A 6004-nucleotide genomic window follows, 5' to 3' on the forward strand; every position below is an offset into this window, starting at 1 on the left:
AAATCCATCTTTTATGGAGGGGACATCCAGTCCATGGAAGAGCCCGTGTTCCTGCTCAAAAAGGTACCATCGTGTTCTGTGTCATTAAAACGAGTGCCACTTTGCAAGAACTCAACCGCATGTGTGCTTATAGAGGGGCCGACCCTGCCATAGGAGCGTGAAATTTCCACCACTGGTTCTAGATTTGAAGCTTTCGTGACTGCAATGATTCATATTCTTAGGTTTTTTCGGTAAAGTCATGTAGGTAAAAAATTTAATTAAAATTAATAAAAGTAAAAATAAAATAAAAATCACGACGTTTCAGAGGCATAACAAGCTTCCGTCTTCAGGTGGAACCGTCACATCACGATAGCTGTATCAAGTAAGAGAAATTCCAAGAAAACAGTCCTTGTATATATACTAGTTGAGGGTGGGAGGAGCCAAGGTAGGCCCTGGATATTATTATTGTGAGGTTCGGTGCGGCTGAAGCACTTTACCGAGAAAAAACCTAAGAATATTCCACCACTGACTCAGAGACGCCAACAGACACTGCTACCTCGCTTGATTGTGGAGACATTTTGACGTGTCTTGTTTGGAAGTTTTCACGGATTATGAAATTGTAGGGATGAGTTCCAGGTTTTAAAGAAAATATAATTTAAGTTTCTTTCGGATTTTTTCTTACAATTCCGACTCTGTCTCAGTTTACATCCACACGTACAGTCGTACACTAGTAGTTGTACTGTTGACGATCTGAAAATATATGACTTCACTCATGATGAGAACAAGCACAGCAGTGGCTTCATGAAAGTAATGCAACTTCACGTGGTGTACTCGGGTTTTTTTCGGTAAAGTCACGTAGGTAAAAATAAATAATAAAAATACAAATAATAGAAATAATAATAGAAATAAAATAATAAATTACCATTTTTACCTACGTGACACTTACCGAAAAAACCTAATCCTTGCAGTCACGAAAGCTTCAAATCCAGAATTCACGTGGTGTAATAATTTCAAATCAATCCGATACATTCAGATCATCTGATATTTCCTATATTGGCCTGATCCTAAAATTGTAAAACACGTCCATATAAAAGTTATTTTGTCTATTTATTCCGAACTTTCTCTCGCTCTTTCAACACGGGTATTTATTGACTGACAACTCCTGATTAAATCGATGTCCAAGTTGTGCGTGCGGCTGACCTTTGGCTTCAGAAGACACGAAGAGCTCAATGGGGCAATGGGACACCGACCCCCTTTGCACTGTCACCGAAACACGCGCGCGCTCTTCTGCCCGGCAGGGGGCAGCAGTGGATCAAGCGCGGGCATCGGCGGGGAGACGCGAGGCGGAGTTCGGAGAAATCGCGGGAGGAGTTGCCACCCACGTCCAGAAGAGGGCGGGCGAGCATCACAATGAGGGCGTTCACCGCGAGGTTTGACGCGTGCGGGCCTTGAAACTTGGTATTGTTGAAACTTAATTTGGAGCTTTCGTGAGTGCAGGATTTACTCCTTGGTTAAATTTCGATTTAAAGCTTTCGTAACTGCAGGGATTCATCTTCTTGGTTCTTTCGGTAAAGTCACGTAGAAGGGAAATAATAAAATAATACAAATAGAACAAAATAAAATAATTCTCAAGACTGAAGACGCTGTCTCCCCGACAGACTTGTTCTTCACCTCAGGATGGATGCTTGCGTTGTGGCCGAAACGTCGTGAGAATTATTTTATGTTTTATTTTCATTATTTGATTTTTTCCCTTCTACGTGACTTTACCGAAAGAACCAAGCAAATGCCCCAACGCTCACGAATAGACGTCGCTGGTTAGTTTATTTTGGGTTGCATTGTGCGATGTTCAAATGCCTAACTAGCATGTGGGCAAGTCGTGCCTTGGCCCCGTCTGATGGCCAAAGCTACGAGTGGGGGACCCCCCCTTAACAACCACCATGAGACATTTTCAACAGTGTAAAAGAACAACACTTACTTAAAACGCGGTTTAAATTTATTTTGTGATCATGCTTTCACATTAGATCTCTGTTTCTGTGATATGTATTTCATTAGATACAGGGTTATGGTTAAAATATTGACATCATACCCACACAACCTAACCTACAATACAACTATGCGTCATGAATTAACTGGTTTATGTGAATTTTTTTTGTTATGCTTTTCTTGGGAACTGAATTCAAGATGATATTTGGTTGACCCAAATTTTTTTTCCCATTTGGGGTTCTTCAGCCGCTTGGTCCTCCAAGCATTGGCTTAATTTTCGTACGACCAGCACCACTACTGTCTGGAACCTAATTTGTGTCTGCATCTCTCTCTCTGCGTTTCAGATGAATGATCCACGGACCCTCAGTGGACCCAGAAGCCAGCCTTAGTGATGCTTTTTGTTTATTTGCTTTTATTTACAATGCACGCATATACACGTTGCTAATCCAGAGTGATCTACTTTGCACACATTCTATACAATGCTTTGCCTTCATTATCAGTGCTTTGTGAATACATACAACAGGTTAGACTTCAGCGGGATGAATGGGTAGGTCCAGAGGTCAGGGTCTCGAGCCATGGTGGCTTTTATTTAGACCACACGTCCAGGGTGCAGTGCCAATGAGTCAACCCTGCCAGTGCATGGGGCTAGACAGCCAACCGGCAGCCACACGAGCCTAACATTTGTGATCGGGATAAACCCGTTGGGGATAAGTTTTGTTAAGCGAGAACCTTTTAAATAAACTCATCCACGAGCACATTTCGGTATTTGCAACCATCAGTACGGCACGGAAGGCGATCTCTCGCGGATGCGCGTAGTAATGGCCTACAGAACACAGCCTTGCGCCTCGAGTGCGCTGCGGAAGTGAATCGAGCGCTGGCGACAAATCGTGGAAGGCCGGGAGCAACTCGGAGCGCAAGACGGTGGCGGTTGCGGCCACCCGCCGCTCAAGTTCGGTCGGCGGTGCTGAGTTTTCTGGCCACACCGCCGCGTAATGTGTTCATGTTTAGGCGACGTGAACCTGGGGGATGGAGGCCAGGGGGACCAGTTCGATACAAAACGCAGCGCAAAATGTCGATCTGTGCAGCGTCCGAATGCGATCCCATCTCGAGACGCAGTCGCGAAACTAGGCTTGTTTGGACAGAGGCAGTCGGAATTCGAAAATTAAAAAAAGGTCTCGAGTCTGGCCTCCTTGTATAGGGGGTGCTACAGCACGGTGGCAGGAGGAAGGCGGCAAAGGAGAATCAGCGACCTCCCACAGAGATAAGGTTGACCGGGGAGCTTCAGCAGGAGGTTTTTGTTGGTGAAGCAGCGAGTGCATGGAGGGCAGTATAGTGAGTCTGAGAGGGGAAGGAGGTGGGCAGGAGTGAGTCCCAGAGGTCGCAACCGGGTACCCGATACCCGTACCCTACCCGATACCCGGCTACCCGTACCCGGGTACGGGTACGAGTAGCTGTTTGCGACCCTGGTGCGGCCGGGTACGGGTACGGGTAAGGAATCAAACCCCGTTTGCGACCTCTGGTGAGTCCCCACGGAGGATGCTGGTTGTGAGTGACAACATGAGTGACAACATGCGTGACAACATGCGTCCCTGCCAGGAATCGTCCTGGGGTCACGAGAATTGTAGTAAAGTGTATTGCTCACACATCCACCGTAGGCATACAGTTATTTTAAACACACACATCAGTTACCAGCACCTATATACGCAGTATGTATCGTACCATAATGACAAGAATGGTGACAGAATGGCAGCTAAAGCAGAGAGCGCTCGAGAAGATATCACCGCCGTAGAAATGGGTGTGGCTGAGATCATTTTTTACCTACGTGACTTTACCGAAAAAACCCAAGAATATTGTGCAGGAGCCAGATGGATTTCTGTGTAATAACCGACACAGAGGGGAGATAGAGGAATAAAACAAACATTGAGCATGTTTGAACTATTATATCATAGTCATTAAAATAAAGGCCGTAACTAGGACGACTAACGCATATGTTATTTTGCTGTTGAGAGTTAAAGGTCTGATTATATTTATTTTACTACCGATAGCAATGCATTCTGAGTTTCATTCTAGGCCAGCTTGGATGAAGGGAACACTAGAGTCGCCTTTTTCTTGAACACAACGTTCAACTCGGTGTTCATTAACCGATAAATGGCAAGAGCACTACAAATGTAAAAAATAAAACATCACACAAACACTGCTCATTGTCTCCGCAAACTACACAATGAATAAAAACAGATGGAAAAAATGAAACATATTTCCCTTTGCAGTAATTGCACGCGGCATTGCTGGGTTCGGTTTTACTTAAACGTGGCTTCGTGAAATATAAATTCCCCGACATCAGCGTGAGGTCAAGGCGCCATCACGATGAATTATTTACCGAGGAGAGCCTCGCTGGGTCTCGAGCCTTCACTGCGCTCGGGCACGTTTGGGTCTCATCCCACGAATCAGAGGTCGGCCTCGTGCGAGAGCAAACCCGGGGGATGCCCGCAATATACCCAGACGCGCGAGGTGGGGATGGGGTTGGAGCCCCCCCCCTCTCCCGCCCCCCACGATCGATACCGCAAATTCCTGCCCCCCCCTACCCCACGCCTACCTAACCCGGCAAGCCCTGGTGGTCGCCCATCATCCAAGCACTCAGGGGGGCATCCATTGAGTAGGTACGCAAAAATCTGTCAAAACTTGACCTCTCCCCTCCTCCCTCTACGCACGCGGACTTTTTACACCCCCCACTTGCGTACGTACGCCTGACGCACACCCCCCCCCCCCCCACCACCGAATCCTATAGAACGGCCGATATTTAATCCACGCAGATTAAATATCGGCCACACACAGCTTTGTACAAACAGTCATACTTGATCGTGTTATCCATCCTGACTGGTTATTAAAAACACGTCTATTATGATCTTGAAACAATTAAAACTCGGTGAACTCGTCTCTATATAAAGTACGTCGACTGAACATCTGCTGTAGCAGTCGCCCGACGTACAGAGCAGTGTTAGTGCTGAAGTCCCGGGGGTCAGCAGCAGCAGCACGAACAGAGCACCGCGGCAGCTAGAACCTTGAGCCAGCGGCAGTCTGCAGTGAGGCCGGGTTGAAGGGCGTGTGATCAGTCCATGGAGCAGCCCGCTAGACTATGTCAGACTCACTGCTGAGCTGCGTGATAACCGCAAACGTCGAACTCAAATTGTAAATGTTGTGGTTTTACTCTCCACCACAACGGTGGGCTGAAGTAGTAAACAAATTGGCGCGCGTTGTTTACGTGACAAATCCCTTGCTGGTTGTGTCGGGTGGTGGAGGGTGACGACACATTTGTACTTACAGCGATCTAACCCAAAACACTTTATTACGAAAAATATTGGTCGCGAAAGCCTACATGTTAAACTGACCTTCATACCTAGAGGAGCACAGAGCTTGGGTGTTGGGGGGGGGGGGGGCGGGATTTGGCGCAGGCCCATTGCTGGATGACGGAGTTCCCACTTCTCCGTGGTGCCTCCGACTGCCTCCGAGTGGCTCTCTCTCTCTGTCTCTCTTCGAGAGCGAGCAAATACCGTGCGGAGCGTTGCAAGTTGACATTGTTGGACGATTTTGGTGGTCTGCATTTTTGTCCTGGGTATGACATTAAATCGCATCCCATGCCAACAAAAACACAAACTGCGTTGAGAAAAGCAAGGGGAATACAAACGCAATTGCCCTTTCCCGGAAATGTGCTCGAGAACCCGAGCAGGGAATGTGAATCATCAAGATGAAGAGCGCAGGGGGGGGGGGGCATGGGGGTGGACATGGGGGGCAGGCTACATGGAATGTATGGAACTAGAGCCATGGGCCTGCCCTTTGGCAGAGAACAGAGGTCGCGCACAGCCCGGACAGCATTGTCTCGGGAAGGCAGCGGTCAAAGAGACCGGATCATCACTAAAATTATAGACGCCGAGCGTTTCGTAGTGTGACTCAACCCCGCCTGCCCACCCCGTCCTCACAAGCACGGCTCCAGTTTCCATTCGGAGTTTTTTTCCTCTCCCCCCCCCTCATTCTTCACACCCTAATA

The sequence above is a fragment of the Lethenteron reissneri genome, chromosome 54 (genome assembly GCF_015708825.2).
Source record: "Lethenteron reissneri isolate LAM-NWPU_2019-01 chromosome 54, ASM1570882v1, whole genome shotgun sequence".
Lineage (NCBI taxonomy): Eukaryota > Metazoa > Chordata > Hyperoartia > Petromyzontiformes > Petromyzontidae > Lethenteron > Lethenteron reissneri.